We start from the raw sequence: 21,614 nt of genomic DNA, 5'->3' as shown, positions 1-21,614 counted from the left end.
TTCTAAATTGGACGTTGAAAATGAGCTTATCTCAGCCAGCAGAGAGGTCAAATCACAGTAATGCAAACTCAGTCAGGGACATAGATTTTCACTTGCAACTTGCTTTAACATGTTTAACAGTGCATGAAATGTTGTCTAAAACAAAAAAGAATGATGCATTTTATAGCTGGATCTGGTTTTATTACATTCTGAATTGGACGTTGAAAATGAGCTTATCTCAGCCAGCAGAGAGGTCAAATCACAGTAATGCAAACTCAGTCAGAGACATAGATTTTCACTTGCAACTTGCTTTAACATGTTTAACAGTGCATGAAATGTTGTCTAAAACAAAAAAGAATGATGCATTTTATGGCTGGATCTGGTTTTATTACATTCTGAATTGGACGTTGAAAATGAGCTTATCTCAGCCAGCAGAGAGGTCAAATCACAGTAATGCAAACTCAGTCAGGGACATATGTTTTCTCTTGCAACTTGCTTTAACATGTTTAACAGTGCATGAAATGTTGTCTAAAACAAAAAAGAATGATGCATTTTATAGCTGGATCTGGTTTTATTACATTCTGAATTGGACGTTGAAAATGAGCTTCTCTCAGCCAGCAGAGAGGTCAAATCACAGTAATGCAAACTCAGTCAGAGACATAGATTTTCACTTGCAACTTGCTTTAACATGTTTAACAGTGCATGAAATGTTGTCTAAAACAAAAAAGAATGATCCATGTTATGGCTGGATCTGTTTTTATCATTTTCTGAAATGGACGTTGAAAATGAGCTTATCTCAGCCAGCAGAGAGGTCAAATCACAGTAATGCAAACTCAGTCAGGGACATAGATTTTCTCTTGCAACTTGCTTTAACATGTTTAACAGTGCATGAAATGTTGTCTAAAACAAAAAAGAATGATGCATTTTATAGCTGGATCTGGTTTTATTACATTCTGAATTGGACGTTGAAAATGAGCTTATCTCAGCCAGCAGAGAGGTCAAATCACAGTAATGCAAACTCAGTCGGAGACATAGATTTTCACTTGCAACTTGCTTTAACATGTTTAACAGTGCATGAAATGTTGCCTAAAACAAAAAAGAATGATGCATTTTATAGCTGGATCTGGTTTTATTACATTCTGAATTGGACGTTGAAAATGAGCTTATCTCAGCCAGCAGAGAGGTCAAATCACAGTAATGCAAACTCAGTCAGAGACATAGATTTTCACTTGCAACTTGCTTTAACATGTTTAACAGTGCATGAAATGTTGTCTAAAACAAAAAAGAATGATGCATTTTATGGCTGGATCTGGTTTTATTACATTCTGAATTGGACGTTGAAAATGAGCTTATCTCAGCCAGCAGAGAGGTCAAATCACAGTAATGCAAACTCAGTCAGGGACATATGTTTTCTCTTGCAACTTGCTTTAACATGTTTAACAGTGCATGAAATGTTGTCTACAACAAAAAAGAATGATGCATTTTATAGCTGGATTTGGTTTTATTACATTCTGATTTGAACGTTGAAAATGAGCTTATCTCAGCCAGCAGAGAGGTCAAATCACAGTAATGCAAACTCAGTCAGAGACATAGATTTTCACTTGCAACTTCCTTTAACATGTTTAACAGTGCATGAAATGTTGTCTAAAACAAAAAAGAATGATGCATTTTATGTCTGGATCTGTTTTTATCACTTTTGAATTGGACGATGAAAATGAGCTTATCTCAGCCAGCAGAGAGGTCAAATCACAGTAATGCAAACTCAGTCAGAGACATAGATTTTCACTTGCAACTTGCTTTAACATGTTTAACAGTGCATGAAATGTTGTCTAAAACAAAAGAGAATGATGCATTTTATAGCTGGATCTGGTTTTAGAGAGGTCAAATCACAGTAATGCAAACTCAGTCAGAGACATAGATTTTCACTTGCAACTTGCTTTAACATGTTTAACAGTGCATGAAATGTTGTCTAAAACAAAAAAGAATGATGCATTTTATAGCTGGATCTGGTTTTATTACATTCTGAATTGGACGTTGAAAATGAGCTTATCTCAGCCAGCAGAGAGGTCAAATCACAGTAATGCAAACTCAGTCAGAGACATAGATTTTCACTTGCAACTTGCTTTAACATGTTTAACAGTGCATGAAATGTTGTCTAAAACAAAAAAGAATGATGCATTTTATGGCTGGATCTGGTTTTATTACATTCTGAATTGGACGTTGAAAATGAGCTTATCTCAGCCAGCAGAGAGGTCAAATCACAGTAATGCAAACTCAGTCAGGGACATATGTTTTCTCTTGCAACTTGCTTTAACATGTTTAACAGTGCATGAAATGTTGTCTAAAACAAAAAAGAATGATGCATTTTATAGCTGGATCTGGTTTTATTACATTCTGAATTGGACGTTGAAAATGAGCTTCTCTCAGCCAGCAGAGAGGTCAAATCAAAGTAATGCAAACTCAGTCAGAGACATAGATTTTCACTTGCAACTTGCTTTAACATGTTTAACAGTGCATGAAATGTTGTCTAAAACAAAAAAAGAATGATCCATGTTATGGCTGGATCTGTTTTTATCATTTTCTGAAATGGACGTTGAAAATGAGCTTATCTCAGCCAGCAGAGAGGTCAAATCACAGTAATGCAAACTCAGTCGGAGACATAGATTTTCACTTGCAACTTGCTTTAACATGTTTAACAGTGCATGAAATGTTGCCTAAAACAAAAAAGAATGATGCATTTTATAGCTGGATCTGGTTTTATTACATTCTGAATTGGACGTTGAAAATGAGCTTATCTCAGCCAGCAGAAAGGTCAAATCACAGTAATGCAAACTCAGTCAGAGACATAGATTTTCACTTGCAACTTGCTTTAACATGTTTAACAGTGCATGAAATGTTGTCTAAAACAAAAAAGAATGATGCATTTTATGGCTGGATCTGGTTTTATTACATTCTGAATTGGACGTTGAAAATGAGCTTATCTCAGCCAGCAGAGAGGTCAAATCACAGTAATGCAAACTCAGTCAGGGACATATGTTTTCTCTTGCAACTTGCTTTAACATGTTTAACAGTGCATGAAATGTTGTCTAAAACAAAAAAGAATGATGCATTTAATAGCTGGATTTGGTTTTATTACATTCTGATTTGAACGTTGAAAATGAGCTTATCTCAGCCAGCAGAGAGGTCAAATCACAGTAATGCAAACTCAGTCAGAGACATAGATTTTCACTTGCAACTTCCTTTAACATGTTTAACAGTGCATGAAATGTTGTCTAAAACAAAAAAGAATGATGCATTTTATGTCTGGATCTGTTTTTATCACTTTTGAATTGGACGATGAAAATGAGCTTATCTCAGCCAGCAGAGAGGTCAAATCACAGTAATGCAAACTCAGTCAGAGACATAGATTTTCACTTGCAACTTGCTTTAACATGTTTAACAGTGCATGAAATGTTGTCTAAAACAAAAAAGAATGATGCATTTTATAGCTGGATCTGGTTTTATTACATTCTGAATTGGACATTGAAAATGAGCTTATCTCAGCCAGCAGAGAGGTCAAATCACAGTAATGAAAACTCAGTCAGAGACATAGATTTTCACTTGCAACTTGCTTTAACATGTTTAACAGTGCATGAAATGTTGTCTAAAACAAAAAAGAATGATCCATGTTATGGCTGGATCTGTTTTTATCATTTTCTGATATGGACGTTGAAAATGAGCTTATCTCAGCCAGCAGAGAGGTCAAATCACAGTAATGCAAACTCAGTCAGGGACATAGATTTTCTCTTGCAACTTGCTTTAACATGTTTAACAGTGCATGAAATGTTGTCTAAAACAAAAGAGAATGATGCATTTTATAGCTGGATCTGATTTTAGAGAGGTCAAATCACAGTAATGCAAACTCAGTCAGAGACATAGATTTTCACTTGCAACTTGCTTTAACATGTTTAACAGTGCATGAAATGTTGTCTAAAACAAAAAAGAATGATCCATGTTATGGCTGGATCTGTTTTTATCATTTTCTGAAATGGACGTTGAAAATGAGCTTATCTCAGCTAGCAGAGAGGTCAAATCACAGTAATGCAAACTCAGTCAGGGACATAGATTTTCTCTTGCAACTTGCTTTAACATGTTTAACAGTGCATGAAATGTTGTCTAAAACAAAAAAGAATGATGCATTTTATGGCTGGATCTGGTTTTATTACATTCTGAATTGGACGTTGAAAATGAGCTTATCTCAGCCAGCAGAGAGGTCAAATCACAGTAATGCAAACTCAGTCAGGGACATATGTTTTCTCTTGCAACTTGCTTTAACATGTTTAACAGTGCATGAAATGTTGTCTAAAACAAAAAAGAATGATGCATTTTATAGCTGGATCTGGTTTTATTACATTCTGAATTGGACGTTGAAAATGAGCTTCTCTCAGCCAGCAGAGAGGTCAAATCACAGTAATGCAAACTCAGTCAGAGACATAGATTTTCACTTGCAACTTGCTTTAACATGTTTAACAGTGCATGAAATGTTGTCTAAAACAAAAAAGAATGATCCATGTTATGGCTGGATCTGTTTTTATCATTTTCTGAAATGGACGTTGAAAATGAGCTTATCTCAGCCAGCAGAGAGGTCAAATCACAGTAATGCAAACTCAGTCAGGGACATAGATTTTCTCTTGCAACTTGCTTTAACATGTTTAACAGTGCATGAAATGTTGTCTAAAACAAAAAAGAATGATGCATTTTATAGCTGGATCTGGTTTTATTACATTCTGAATTGGACGTTGAAAATGAGCTTATCTCAGCCAGCAGAGAGGTCAAATCACAGTAATGCAAACTCAGTCGGAGACATAGATTTTCACTTGCAACTTGCTTTAACATGTTTAACAGTGCATGAAATGTTGTCTAAAACAAAAAAGAATGATGCATTTTATAGCTGGATCTGGTTTTATTACATTCTGAATTGGACGTTGAAAATGAGCTTATCTCAGCCAGCAGAGAGGTCAAATCACAGTAATGCAAACTCAGTCAGAGACATAGATTTTCACTTGCAACTTGCTTTAACATGTTTAACAGTGCATGAAATGTTGTCTAAAACAAAAAAGAATGATGCATTTTATGGCTGGATCTGGTTTTATTACATTCTGAATTGAACGTTGAAAATGAGCTTATCTCAGCAAGCAGAGAGGTCAAATCACAGTAATGCAAACTCAGTCAGAGACATAGATTTTCACTTGCAACTTCCTTTAACATGTTTAACAGTGCATGAAATGTTGTCTAAAACAAAAAAGAATGATGCATTTTATGTCTGGATCTGTTTTTATCACTTTTGAATTGGACGATGAAAATGAGCTTATCTCAGCCAGCAGAGAGGTCAAATCACAGTAATGCAAACTCAGTCAGAGACTTAGATTTTCACTTGCAACTTGCTTTAACATGTTTAACAGTGCATGAAATGTTGTCTAAAACAAAAAAGAATGATGCATTTTATAGCTGGATCTGGTTTTATTACATTCTGAATTGGACATTGAAAATGAGCTTATCTCAGCCAGCAGAGAGGTCAAATCACAGTAATGAAAACTCAGTCAGAGACATAGATTTTCACTTGCAACTTGCTTTAACATGTTTAACAGTGCATGAAATGTTGTCTAAAACAAAAGAGAATGATGCATTTTATAGCTGGATCTGATTTTAGAGAGGTCAAATCACAGTAATGCAAACTCAGTCAGGGACATAGATTTTCTCTTGCAACTTGCTTTAACATGTTTAACAGTGCATGAAATGTTGTCTAAAACAAAAGAGAATGATGCATTTTATAGCTGGATCTGATTTTAGAGAGGTCAAATCACAGTAATGCAAACTCAGTCAGAGACATAGATTTTCACTTGCAACTTGCTTTAACATGTTTAACAGTGCATGAAATGTTGTCTAAAACAAAAAAGAATAATGCATTTTATAGCTGGGTCTGGTTTTATTACATTCTAAATTGGACGTTGAAAATGAGCTTATCTCAGCCAGCAGAGAGGTCAAAGCACAGTAATGCAAACTCAGTCAGAGACATAGATTTTCACTTGCAACTTGCTTTAACATGTTTAACAGTGCATGAAATGTTGTCTAAAACAAAAAAGAATGATGCATTTTATAGCTGGATCTGGTTTTATTACATTCTGAATTGGACGTTGAAAATGAGCTTATCTCAGCCAGCAGAGAGGTCAAATCACAGTAATGCAAACTCAGTCAGAGACATAGATTTTCACTTGCAACTTGCTTTAACATGTTTAACAGTGCATGAAATGTTGTCTAAAACAAAAAAGAATGATCCATGTTATGGCTGGATCTGTTTTTATCATTTTCTGAAATGGACGTTGAAAATGAGCTTATCTCAGCCAGCAGAGAGGTCAAATCACAGTAATGCAAACTCAGTCAGGGACATATGTTTTCTCTTGCAACTTGCTTTAACATGTTTAACAGTGCATGAAATGTTGTCTAAAACAAAAAAGAATGATGCATTTTATAGCTGGATCTGGTTTTATTACATTCTGAATTGGACGTTGAAAATGAGCTTATCTCAGCCAGCAGAGAGGTCAAATCACAGTAATGCAAACTCAGTCAGAGACATAGATTTTCACTTGCAACTTGCTTTAACATGTTTAACAGTGCATGAAATGTTGTCTAAAACAAAAAAGAATGATCCATGTTATGGCTGGATCTGTTTTTATCATTTTCTGAAATGGACGTTGAAAATGAGCTTATCTCAGCCAGCAGAGAGGTCAAATCACAGTAATGCAAACTCAGTCAGGGACATAGATTTTCTCTTGCAACTTGCTTTAACATGTTTAACAGTGCATGAAATGTTGTCTAAAACAAAAAAGAATGATGCATTTTATGGCTGGATCTGGTTTTATTACATTCTGAATTGGACGTTGAAAATGAGCTTATCTCAGCCAGCAGAGAGGTCAAATCACAGTAATGCAAACTCAGTCAGGGACATATGTTTTCTCTTGCAACTTGCTTTAACATGTTTAACAGTACATGAAATGTTGTCTAAAACAAAAAAGAATGATGCATTTTATAGCTGGATCTGGTTTTATTACATTCTGAATTGGACATTGAAAATGAGCTTATCTCAGCCAGCAGAGAGGTCAAATCACAGTAATGAAAACTCAGTCAGAGACATAGATTTTCACTTGCAACTTGCTTTAACATGTTTAACAGTGCATGAAATGTTGTCTAAAACAAAAGAGAATGATGCATTTTATAGCTGGATCTGGTTTTATTACATTCTGAATTGGACGTTGAAAATGAGCTTATCTCAGCCAGCAGAGAGGTCAAATCACAGTAATGCAAACTCAGTCAGAGACATAGATTTTCACTTGCAACTTGCTTTAACATGTTTAACAGTGCATGAAATGTTGTCTAAAACAAAAAAGAATGATGCATTTTATAGCTGGGTCTGGTTTTATTACATTCTAAATTGGACGTTGAAAATGAGCTTATCTCAGCCAGCAGAGAGGTCAAATCACAGTAATGCAAACTCAGTCAGAGACATAGATTTTCACTTGCAACTTGCTTTAACATGTTTAACAGTGCATGAAATGTTGTCTAAAACAAAAAAGAATGATGCATTTTATAGCTGGATCTGGTTTTATTACATTCTGAATTGGACGTTGAAAATGAGCTTATCTCAGCCAGCAGAGAGGTCAAATCACAGTAATGCAAACTCAGTCAGAGACATAGATTTTCACTTGCAACTTGCTTTAACATGTTTAACAGTGCATGAAATGTTGTCTAAAACAAAAAAGAATGATGCATTTTATGGCTGGATCTGTTTTTATCACTTTCTGAATTGGACGTTGAAAATGAGCTTATCTCAGCCAGCAGAGAGGTCAAATCACAGTAATGCAAACTCAGTCAGAGACATAGATTTTCACTTGCAACTTGCTTTAACATGTTTAACAGTGCATGAAATGTTGTCTAAAACAAAAAAGAATGATGCATTTTATAGCTGGATCTGGTTTTATTACATTCTGAATTGGACGTTGAAAATGAGCTTATCTCAGCCAGCAGAGAGGTCAAATCACAGTAATGCAAACTCAGTCAGAGACATAGATTTTCACTTGCAACTTGCTTTAACATGTTTAACAGTGCATGAAATGTTGTCTAAAACAAAAAAGAATGATCCATGTTATGGCTGGATCTGTTTTTATCATTTTCTGAAATGGACGTTGAAAATGAGCTTATCTCAGCCAGCAGAGAGGTCAAATCACAGTAATGCAAACTCAGTCAGGGACATAGATTTTCTCTTGCAACTTGCTTTAACATGTTTAACAGTGCATGAAATGTTGTCTAAAACAAAAAAGAATGATGCATTTTATAGCTGGATCTGGTTTTATTACATTCTAAATTGGACGTTGAAAATGAGCTTATCTCAGCCAGCAGAGAGGTCAAATCACAGTAATGCAAACTCAGTCAGAGACATAGATTTTCACTTGCAACTTGCTTTAACATGTTTAACAGTGCATGAAATGTTGTCTAAAACAAAAAAGAATGATGCATTTTATAGCTGGATCTGGTTTTATTACATTCTGAATTGGACGTTGAAAATGAGCTTATCTCAGCCAGCAGAGAGGTCAAATCACAGTAATGCAAACTCAGTCAGAGACATAGATTTTCACTTGCAACTTGCTTTAACATGTTTAACAGTGCATGAAATGTTGTCTAAAACAAAAAAGAATAATCCATGTTATGGCTGGATCTGTTTTTATCATTTTCTGAAATGGACGTTGAAAATGAGCTTATCTCAGCCAGCAGAGAGGTCAAATCACAGTAATGCAAACTCAGTCAGGGACATAGATTTTCTCTTGCAACTTGCTTTAACATGTTTAACAGTGCATGAAATGTTGTCTAAAACAAAAAAGAATGATGCATTTTATAGCTGGATCTGGTTTTATTACATTCTAAATTGGACGTTGAAAATGAGCTTATCTCAGCCAGCAGAGAGGTCAAATCACAGTAATGCAAACTCAGTCAGGGACATAGATTTTCACTTGCAACTTGCTTTAACATGTTTAACAGTGCATGAAATGTTGTCTAAAACAAAAAAGAATGATGCATTTTATAGCTGGATCTGGTTTTATTACATTCTGAATTGGACGTTGAAAATGAGCTTATCTCAGCCAGCAGAGAGGTCAAATCACAGTAATGCAAACTCAGTCAGAGACATAGATTTTCACTTGCAACTTGCTTTAACATGTTTAACAGTGCATGAAATGTTGTCTAAAACAAAAAAGAATGATCCATGTTATGGCTGGATCTGTTTTTATCATTTTCTGAAATGGACGTTGAAAATGAGCTTATCTCAGCCAGCAGAGAGGTCAAATCACAGTAATGCAAACTCAGTCAGGGACATAGATTTTCTCTTGCAACTTGCTTTAACTTGTTTAACAGTGCATGAAATGTTGTCTAAAACAAAAAAGAATGATGCATTTTATAGCTGGATCTGGTTTTATTACATTCTAAATTGGACGTTGAAAATGAGCTTATCTCAGCCAGCAGAGAGGTCAAATCACAGTAATGCAAACTCAGTCAGGGACATAGATTTTCACTTGCAACTTGCTTTAACATGTTTAACAGTGCATGAAATGTTGTCTAAAACAAAAAAGAATGATGCATTTTATAGCTGGATCTGGTTTTATTACATTCTGAATTGGACGTTGAAAATGAGCTTATCTCAGCCAGCAGAGAGGTCAAATCACAGTAATGCAAACTCAGTCAGAGACATAGATTTTCACTTGCAACTTGCTTTAACATGTTTAACAGTGCATGAAATGTTGTCTAAAACAAAAAAGAATGATCCATGTTATGGCTGGATCTGTTTTTATCATTTTCTGAAATGGACGTTGAAAATGAGCTTATCTCAGCCAGCAGAGAGGTCAAATCACAGTAATGCAAACTCAGTCAGGGACATAGATTTTCTCTTGCAACTTGCTTTAACATGTTTAACAGTGCATGAAATGTTGTCTAAAACAAAAAAGAATGATGCATTTTATAGCTGGATCTGGTTTTATTACATTCTGAATTGGACGTTGAAAATGAGCTTATCTCAGCCAGCAGAGAGGTCAAATCACAGTAATGCAAACTCAGTCAGAGACATAGATTTTCACTTGCAACTTGCTTTAACATGTTTAACAGTGCATGAAATGTTGTCTAAAACAAAAAAGAATGATGCATTTTATGGCTGGATCTGGTTTTATTACATTCTGAATTGGACGTTGAAAATGAGCTTATCTCAGCCAGCAGAGAGGTCAAATCACAGTAATGCAAACTCAGTCAGGGACATATGTTTTCTCTTGCAACTTGCTTTAACATGTTTAACAGTGCATGAAATGTTGTCTAAAACAAAAAAGAATGATGCATTTTATAGCTGGATCTGGTTTTATTACATTCTGAATTGAACGTTGAAAATGAGCTTATCTCAGCCAGCAGAGAGGTCAAATCACAGTAATGCAAACTCAGTCAGAGACATAGATTTTCACTTGCAACTTCCTTTAACATGTTTAACAGTGCATGAAATGTTGTCTAAAACAAAAGAGAATGATGCATTTTATAGCTGGATCTGGTTTTATTACATTCTGAATTGGACGTTGAAAATGAGCTTATCTCAGCCAGCAGAGAGGTCAAATCACAGTAATGCAAACTCAGTCAGAGACATAGATTTTCACTTGCAACTTGCTTTAACATGTTTAACAGTGCATGAAATGTTGTCTAAAACAAAAAAGAATGATGCATTTTATAGCTGGATCTGGTTTTATTACATTCTGAATTGGACGTTGAAAATGAGCTTATCTCAGCCAGCAGAGAGGTCAAATCACAGTAATGCAAACTCAGTCAGAGACATAGATTTTCACTTGCAACTTGCTTTAACATGTTTAACAGTGCATGAAATGTTGTCTAAAACAAAAAAGAATGATGCATTTTATGGCTGGATCTGTTTTTATCACTTTCTGAATTGGACGTTGAAAATGAGCTTATCTCAGCCAGCAGAGAGGTCAAATCACAGTAATGCAAACTCAGTCAGAGACATAGATTTTCACTTGCAACTTGCTTTAACATGTTTAACAGTGCATGAAATGTTGTCTAAAACAAAAAAGAATGATGCATTTTATAGCTGGATCTGGTTTTATTACATTCTGAATTGGACGTTGAAAATGAGCTTATCTCAGCCAGCAGAGAGGTCAAATCACAGTAATGCAAACTCAGTCAGAGACATAGATTTTCACTTGCAACTTGCTTTAACATGTTTAACAGTGCATGAAATGTTGTCTAAAACAAAAAAGAATGATCCATGTTATGGCTGGATCTGTTTTTATCATTTTCTGAAATGGACGTTGAAAATGAGCTTATCTCAGCCAGCAGAGAGGTCAAATCACAGTAATGCAAACTCAGTCAGGGACATAGATTTTCTCTTGCAACTTGCTTTAACATGTTTAACAGTGCATGAAATGTTGTCTAAAAAAAAAAGAATGATGCATTTTATAGCTGGATCTGGTTTTATTACATTCTGAATTGGACGTTGAAAATGAGCTTATCTCAGCCAGCAGAGAGGTCAAATCACAGTAATGCAAACTCAGTCAGAGACATAGATTTTCACTTGCAACTTGCTTTAACATGTTTAACAGTGCATGAAATGTTGTCTAAAACAAAAAAGAATGATGCATTTTATGGCTGGATCTGTTTTTATCACTTTCTGAAATGGACGTTGAAAATGAGCTTATCTCAGCCAGCAGAGAGGTCAAATCACAGTAATGCAAACTCAGTCAGAGACATATATTTTCACTTGCAACTTGCTTTAACATGTTTAACAGTGCATGAAATGTTGTCTAAAACAAAAAAGAATGATCCATGTTATGGCTGGATCTGTTTTTATCATTTTCTGAAATGGACGTTGAAAATGAGCTTATCTCAGCCAGCAGAGAGGTCAAATCACAGTAATGCAAACTCAGTCAGGGACATAGATTTTCTCTTGCAACTTGCTTTAACATGTTTAACAGTGCATGAAATGTTGTCTAAAACAAAAAAGAATGATGCATTTTATAGCTGGATCTGGTTTTATTGCATTCTGAATTGGACGTTGAAAATGAGCTTATCTCAGCCAGCAGAGAGGTCAAATCACAGTAATGCAAACTCAGTCAGAGACATAGATTTTCACTTGCAACTTGCTTTAACATGTTTAACAGTGCATGAAATGTTGTCTAAAACAAAAAAGAATGATGCATTTTATAGCTGGATCTGGTTTTATTACATTCTAAATTGGACGTTGAAAATGAGCTTATCTCAGCCAGCAGAGAGGTCAAATCACAGTAATGCAAAGTCAGTCAGAGACATAGATTTTCACTTGCAACTTGCTTTAACATGTTTAACATTGCATGACATGTTGTCTAAAACAAAAAAGCATGATGCATTTTATGTCTGGATCTGGTTTTATTACATTCTAAATTGGACGTTGAAAATGAGCTTATCTCAGCCAGCAGAGAGGTCAAATCACAGTAATGCAAACTCAGTCAGAGACATAGATTTTCACTTGCAACTTGCTTTAACATGTTTAACAGTGCATGAAATGTTGTCTAAAACAAAAAAGAATGATGCATTTTATGTCTGGATCTGGTTTTATTACATTCTAAATTGGACGTTGAAAATGAGCTTATCTCAGCCAGCAGAGAGGTCAAATCACAGTAATGCAAACTCAGTCAGAGACATAGATTTTCACTTGCAACTTGCTTTAACATGTTTAACAGTGCATGAAATGTTGTCTAAAACAAAAAAGAATGATGCATTTTATAGCTGGATCTGGTTTTATGACATTCTGAATTGGACGTTGAAAATGAGCTTATCTCAGCCAGCAGAGAGGTCAAATCACAGTAATGCAAACTCAGTCAGAGACATAGATTTTCACTTGCAACTTGCTTTAACATGTTTAACAGTGCATGAAATGTTGTCTAAAACAAAAAAGAATGATCCATGTTATGGCTGGATCTGTTTTTATCATTTTCTGAAATGGACGTTGAAAATGAGCTTATCTCAGCCAGCAGAGAGGTCAAATCACAGTAATGCAAACTCAGTCAGAGACATAGATTTTCACTTGCAACTTGCTTTAACATGTTTAACAGTGCATGAAATGTTGTCTAAAACAAAAAAGAATGATGCATTTTATAGCTGGATCTGGTTTTATTACATTCTGAATTGGACGTTGAAAATGAGCTTATCTCAGCCAGCAGAGAGGTCAAATCACAGTAATGCAAACTCAGTCAGAGACATAGATTTTCACTTGCAACTTGCTTTAACATGTTTAACAGTGCATGAAATGTTGTCTAAAACAAAAAAGAATGATCCATGTTATGGCTGGATCTGTTTTTATCATTTTCTGAAATGGACGTTGAAAATGAGCTTATCTCAGCCAGCAGAGAGGTCAAATCACAGTAATGCAAACTCAGTCAGGGACATAGATTTTCTCTTGCAACTTGCTTTAACTTGTTTAACAGTGCATGAAATGTTGTCTAAAACAAAAAAGAATGATGCATTTTATAGCTGGATCTGGTTTTATTACATTCTAAATTGGACGTTGAAAATGAGCTTATCTCAGCCAGCAGAGAGGTCAAATCACAGTAATGCAAACTCAGTCAGGGACATAGATTTTCACTTGCAACTTGCTTTAACATGTTTAACAGTGCATGAAATGTTGTCTAAAACAAAAAAGAATGATGCATTTTATAGCTGGATCTGGTTTTATTACATTCTGAATTGGACGTTGAAAATGAGCTTATCTCAGCCAGCAGAGAGGTCAAATCACAGTAATGCAAACTCAGTCAGAGACATAGATTTTCACTTGCAACTTGCTTTAACATGTTTAACAGTGCATGAAATGTTGTCTAAAACAAAAAAGAATGATCCATGTTATGGCTGGATCTGTTTTTATCATTTTCTGAAATGGACGTTGAAAATGAGCTTATCTCAGCCAGCAGAGAGGTCAAATCACAGTAATGCAAACTCAGTCAGGGACATAGATTTTCTCTTGCAACTTGCTTTAACATGTTTAACAGTGCATGAAATGTTGTCTAAAACAAAAAAGAATGATGCATTTTATAGCTGGATCTGGTTTTATTACATTCTGAATTGGACGTTGAAAATGAGCTTATCTCAGCCAGCAGAGAGGTCAAATCACAGTAATGCAAACTCAGTCAGAGACATAGATTTTCACTTGCAACTTGCTTTAACATGTTTAACAGTGCATGAAATGTTGTCTAAAACAAAAAAGAATGATGCATTTTATGGCTGGATCTGGTTTTATTACATTCTGAATTGGACGTTGAAAATGAGCTTATCTCAGCCAGCAGAGAGGTCAAATCACAGTAATGCAAACTCAGTCAGGGACATATGTTTTCTCTTGCAACTTGCTTTAACATGTTTAACAGTGCATGAAATGTTGTCTAAAACAAAAAAGAATGATGCATTTTATAGCTGGATCTGGTTTTATTACATTCTGAATTGAACGTTGAAAATGAGCTTATCTCAGCCAGCAGAGAGGTCAAATCACAGTAATGCAAACTCAGTCAGAGACATAGATTTTCACTTGCAACTTCCTTTAACATGTTTAACAGTGCATGAAATGTTGTCTAAAACAAAAGAGAATGATGCATTTTATAGCTGGATCTGGTTTTATTACATTCTGAATTGGACGTTGAAAATGAGCTTATCTCAGCCAGCAGAGAGGTCAAATCACAGTAATGCAAACTCAGTCAGAGACATAGATTTTCACTTGCAACTTGCTTTAACATGTTTAACAGTGCATGAAATGTTGTCTAAAACAAAAAAGAATGATGCATTTTATAGCTGGATCTGGTTTTATTACATTCTGAATTGGACGTTGAAAATGAGCTTATCTCAGCCAGCAGAGAGGTCAAATCACAGTAATGCAAACTCAGTCAGAGACATAGATTTTCACTTGCAACTTGCTTTAACATGTTTAACAGTGCATGAAATGTTGTCTAAAACAAAAAAGAATGATGCATTTTATGGCTGGATCTGTTTTTATCACTTTCTGAATTGGACGTTGAAAATGAGCTTATCTCAGCCAGCAGAGAGGTCAAATCACAGTAATGCAAACTCAGTCAGAGACATAGATTTTCACTTGCAACTTGCTTTAACATGTTTAACAGTGCATGAAATGTTGTCTAAAACAAAAAAGAATGATGCATTTTATAGCTGGATCTGGTTTTATTACATTCTGAATTGGACGTTGAAAATGAGCTTATCTCAGCCAGCAGAGAGGTCAAATCACAGTAATGCAAACTCAGTCAGAGACATAGATTTTCACTTGCAACTTGCTTTAACATGTTTAACAGTGCATGAAATGTTGTCTAAAACAAAAAAGAATGATCCATGTTATGGCTGGATCTGTTTTTATCATTTTCTGAAATGGACGTTGAAAATGAGCTTATCTCAGCCAGCAGAGAGGTCAAATCACAGTAATGCAAACTCAGTCAGGGACATAGATTTTCTCTTGCAACTTGCTTTAACATGTTTAACAGTGCATGAAATGTTGTCTAAAAAAAAAAGAATGATGCATTTTATAGCTGGATCTGGTTTTATTACATTCTGAATTGGACGTTGAAAATGAGCTTATCTCAGCCAGCAGAGAGGTCAAATCACAGTAATGCAAACTCAGTCAGAGACATAGATTTTCACTTGCAACTTGCTTTAACATGTTTAACAGTGCATGAAATGTTGTCTAAAACAAAAAAGAATGATGCATTTTATGGCTGGATCTGTTTTTATCACTTTCTGAAATGGACGTTGAAAATGAGCTTATCTCAGCCAGCAGAGAGGTCAAATCACAGTAATGCAAACTCAGTCAGAGACATATATTTTCACTTGCAACTTGCTTTAACATGTTTAACAGTGCATGAAATGTTGTCTAAAACAAAAAAGAATGATCCATGTTATGGCTGGATCTGTTTTTATCATTTTCTGAAATGGACGTTGAAAATGAGCTTATCTCAGCCAGCAGAGAGGTCAAATCACAGTAATGCAAACTCAGTCAGGGACATAGATTTTCTCTTGCAACTTGCTTTAACATGTTTAACAGTGCATGAAATGTTGTCTAAAACAAAAAAGAATGATGCATTTTATAGCTGGATCTGGTTTTATTGCATTCTGAATTGGACGTTGAAAATGAGCTTATCTCAGCCAGCAGAGAGGTCAAATCACAGTAATGCAAACTCAGTCAGAGACATAGATTTTCACTTGCAACTTGCTTTAACATGTTTAACAGTGCATGAAATGTTGTCTAAAACAAAAAAGAATGATGCATTTTATAGCTGGATCTGGTTTTATTACATTCTAAATTGGACGTTGAAAATGAGCTTATCTCAGCCAGCAGAGAGGTCAAATCACAGTAATGCAAAGTCAGTCAGAGACATAGATTTTCACTTGCAACTTGCTTTAACATGTTTAACATTGCATGACATGTTGTCTAAAACAAAAAAGCATGATGCATTTTATGTCTGGATCTGGTTTTATTACATTCTAAATTGGACGTTGAAAATGAGCTTATCTCAGCCAGCAGAGAGGTCAAATCACAGTAATGCAAACTCAGTCAGAGACATAGATTTTCACTTGCAACTTGCTTTAACATGTTTAACAGTGCATGAAATGTTGTCTAAAACAAAAAAGAATGATGCATTTTATGTCTGGATCTGGTTTTATTACATTCTAAATTGGACGTTGAAAATGAGCTTATCTCAGCCAGCAGAGAGGTCAAATCACAGTAATGCAAACTCAGTCAGAGACATAGATTTTCACTTGCAACTTGCTTTAACATGTTTAACAGTGCATGAAATGTTGTCTAAAACAAAAAAGAATGATGCATTTTATAGCTGGATCTGGTTTTATGACATTCTGAATTGGACGTTGAAAATGAGCTTATCTCAGCCAGCAGAGAGGTCAAATCACAGTAATGCAAACTCAGTCAGAGACATAGATTTTCACTTGCAACTTGCTTTAACATGTTTAACAGTGCATGAAATGTTGTCTAAAACAAAAAAGAATGATCCATGTTATGGCTGGATCTGTTTTTATCATTTTCTGAAATGGACGTTGAAAATGAGCTTATCTCAGCCAGCAGAGAGGTCAAATCACAGTAATGCAAACTCAGTCAGAGACATAGATTTTCACTTGCAACTTGCTTTAACATGTTTAACAGTGCATGAAATGTTGTCTAAAACAAAAAAGAATGATGCATTTTATAGCTGGGTCTGGTTTTATTACATTCTAAATTGGACGTTGAAAATGAGCTTATCTCAGCCAGCAGAGAGGTCAAATCACAGTAATGCAAACTCAGTCAGAGACATAGATTTTCACTTGCAACTTGCTTTAACATGTTTAACAGTGCATGAAATGTTGTCTAAAACAAAAAAGAATGATGCATTTTATAGCTGGATCTGGTTTTATTACATTCTGAATTGGACGTTGAAAATGAGCTTATCTCAGCCAGCAGAGAGGTCAAATCACAGTAATGCAAACTCAGTCAGAGACATAGATTTTCACTTGCAACTTGCTTTAACATGTTTAACAGTGCATGAAATGTTGTCTAAAACAAAAAAGAATAATCCATGTTATGGCTGGATCTGTTTTTATCATTTTCTGAAATGGACGTTGAAAATGAGCTTATCTCAGCCAGCAGAGAGGTCAAATCACAGTAATGCAAACTCAGTCAGGGACATAGATTTTCTCTTGCAACTTGCTTTAACATGTTTAACAGTGCATGAAATGTTGTCTAAAACAAAAAAGAATGATGCATTTTATAGCTGGATCTGGTTTTATTACATTCTAAATTGGACGTTGAAAATGAGCTTATCTCAGCCAGCAGAGAGGTCAAATCACAGTAATGCAAACTCAGTCAGGGACATAGATTTTCACTTGCAACTTGCTTTAACATGTTTAACAGTGCATGAAATGTTGTCTAAAACAAAAAAGAATGATGCATTTTATAGCTGGATCTGGTTTTATTACATTCTGAATTGGACGTTGAAAATGAGCTTATCTCAGCCAGCAGAGAGGTCAAATCACAGTAATGCAAACTCAGTCAGAGACATAGATTTTCACTTGCAACTTGCTTTAACATGTTTAACAGTGCATGAAATGTTGTCTAAAACAAAAAAGAATGATGCATTTTATGGCTGGATCTGGTTTTATTACATTCTGAATTGGACGTTGAAAATGAGCTTATCTCAGCCAGCAGAGAGGTCAAATCACAGTAATGCAAACTCAGTCAGAGACATAGATTTTCACTTGCAACTTGCTTTAACATGTTTAACAGTGCATGAAATGTTGTCTAAAACAAAAAAGAATGATGCATTTTATAGCTGGGTCTGGTTTTATTACATTCTAAATTGGACGTTGAAAATGAGCTTATCTCAGCCAGCAGAGAGGTCAAATCACAGTAATGCAAACTCAGTCAGAGACATAGATTTTCACTTGCAACTTGCTTTAACATGTTTAACAGTGCATGAAATGTTGTCTAAAACAAAAAAGAATGATGCATTTTATAGCTGGATCTGGTTTTATTACATTCTGAATTGGACGTTGAAAATGAGCTTATCTCAGCCAGCAGAGAGGTCAAATCACAGTAATGCAAACTCAGTCAGAGACATAGATTTTCACTTGCAACTTGCTTTAACATGTTTAACAGTGCATGAAATGTTGTCTAAAACAAAAAAGAATGATGCATTTTATGGCTGGATCTGTTTTTATCACTTTCTGAATTGGACGTTGAAAATGAGCTTATCTCAGCCAGCAGAGAGGTCAAATCACAGTAATGCAAACTCAGTCAGGGACATATGTTTTCTCTTGCAACTTGCTTTAACATGTTTAACAGTGCATGAAATGTTGTCTAAAACAAAAAAGAATGATGCATTTTATAGCTGGATCTGGTTTTATTACATTCTGAATTGAACGTTGAAAATGAGCTTATCTCAGCCAGCAGAGAGGTCAAATCACAGTAATGCAAACTCAGTCAGAGACATAGATTTTCACTTGCAACTTCCTTTGACATGTTTAACAGTGCATGAAATGTTGTCTAAAACAAAAAAGAATGATGCATTTTATAGCTGGATCTGGTTTTATTACATTCTGAATTGAACGTTGAAAATGAGCTTATCTCAGCCAGCAGAGAGGTCAAATCACAGTAATGCAAACTCAGTCAGAGACATAGATTTTCACTTGCAACTTCCTTTGACATGTTTAACAGTGCATGAAATGTTGTCTAAAACAAAAGAGAATGATGCATTTTATAGCTGGATCTGGTTTTATTACATTCTGAATTGGACGTTGAAAATGAGCTTATCTCAGCCAGCAGAGAGGTCAAATCACAGTAATGCAAACTCAGTCAGAGACATAGATTTTCACTTGCAACTTGCTTTAACATGTTTAACAGTGCATGAAATGTTGTCTAAAACAAAAAAGAATGATGCATTTTATAGCTGGGTCTGGTTTTATTACATTCTAAATTGGACGTTGAAAATGAGCTTATCTCAGCCAGCAGAGAGGTCAAATCACAGTAATGCAAACTCAGTCAGAGACATAGATTTTCACTTGCAACTTGCTTTAACATGTTTAACAGTGCATGAAATGTTGTCTAAAACAAAAAAGAATGATGCATTTTATAGCTGGATCTGGTTTTATTACATTCTGAATTGGACGTTGAAAATGAGCTTATCTCAGCCAGCAGAGAGGTCAAATCACAGTAATGCAAACTCAGTCAGAGACATAGATTTTCACTTGCAACTTGCTTTAACATGTTTAACAGTGCATGAAATGTTGTCTAAAACAAAAAAGAATGATGCATTTTATGGCTGGATCTGTTTTTATCACTTTCTGAATTGGACGTTGAAAATGAGCTTATCTCAGCCAGCAGAGAGGTCAAATCACAGTAATGCAAACTCAGTCAGAGACATAGATTTTCACTTGCAACTTGCTTTAACATGTTTAACAGTGCATGAAATGTTGTCTAAAACAAAAAAGAATGATGCATTTTATGGCTGGATCTGTTTTTATCACTTTCTGAATTGGACGTTGAAAATGAGCTTATCTCAGCCAGCAGAGAGGTCAAATCACAGTAATGCAAACTCAGTCAGAGACATAGATTTTCACTTGCAACTTGCTTTAACATGTTTAACAGTGCATGAAATGTTGTCTAAAACAAAAAAGAATGATGCATTTTATAGCTGGATCTGGTTTTATTACATTCTGAATTGGACGTTGAAAATGAGCTTATCTCAGCCAGCAGAGAGGTCAAATCACAGTATTGCAAACTCAGTCAGAGACATAGATTTTCACTTGCAACTTGCTTTAACATGTTTAACAGTGCATGAAATGTTGTCTAAAACAAAAAAGAATGATGCATTTTATAGCTGGATCTGGTTTTATTACATTCTGAATTGGACGTTGAAAATGAGCTTATCTCAGCCAGCAGAGAGGTCAAATCACAGTAATGCAAACTCAGTCAGAGACATAGATTTTCACTTGCAACTTGCTTTAACATGTTTAACAGTGCATGAAATGTTGTCTAAAACAAAAAAGAATGATGCATTTTATGGCTGGATCTGTTTTTATCACTTTCTGAAATGGACGTTGAAAATGAGCTTATCTCAGCCAGCAGAGAGGTCAAATCACAGTAATGCAAACTCAGTCAGAGACATATATTTTCACTTGCAACTTGCTTTAACATGTTTAACAGTGCATGAAATGTTGTCTAAAACAAAAAAGAATGATCCATGTTATGGCTGGATCTGTTTTTATCATTTTCTGAAATGGACGTTGAAAATGAGCTTATCTCAGCCAGCAGAGAGGTCAAATCACAGTAATGCAAACTCAGTCAGGGACATAGATTTTCTCTTGCAACTTGCTTTAACATGTTTAACAGTGCATGAAATGTTGTCTAAAACAAAAAAGAATGATGCATTTTATAGCTGGATCTGGTTTTATTGCATTCTGAATTGGACGTTGAAAATGAGCTTATCTCAGCCAGCAGAGAGGTCAAATCACAGTAATGCAAACTCAGTCAGAGACATAGATTTTCACTTGCAACTTGCTTTAACATATTTAACAGTGCATGAAATGTTGTCTAAAACAAAAAAGAATGATGCATTTTATAGCTGGATCTGGTTTTATTACATTCTAAATTGGACGTTGAAAATGAGCTTATCTCAGCCAGCAGAGAGGTCAAATCACAGTAATGCAAACTCAGTCAGAGACATAGATTTTCACTTGCAACTTGCTTTAACATGTTTAACAGTGCATGAAATGTTGTCTAAAACAAAAAAGAATGATGCATTTTATGGCTGGATCTGTTTTTATCACTTTCTGAAATGGACGTTGAAAATGAGCTTATCTCAGCCAGCAGAGAGGTCAAATCACAGTAATGCAAACTCAGTCAGAGACATATATTTTCACTTGCAACTTGCTTTAACATGTTTAACAGTGCATGAAATGTTGTCTAAAACAAAAAAGAATGATGCATTTTATGGCTGGATCTGGTTTTATTACATTCTGAAATGGACGTTGAAAATGAGCTTATCTCAGCCAGC

The sequence above is a fragment of the Danio rerio genome, chromosome 4 (genome assembly GCF_049306965.1).
Source record: "Danio rerio strain Tuebingen ecotype United States chromosome 4, GRCz12tu, whole genome shotgun sequence".
In the NCBI taxonomy this organism is placed as follows: Eukaryota; Metazoa; Chordata; class Actinopteri; order Cypriniformes; family Danionidae; genus Danio; species Danio rerio.
Note: the sequence above shows the minus strand (reverse complement) of the source record.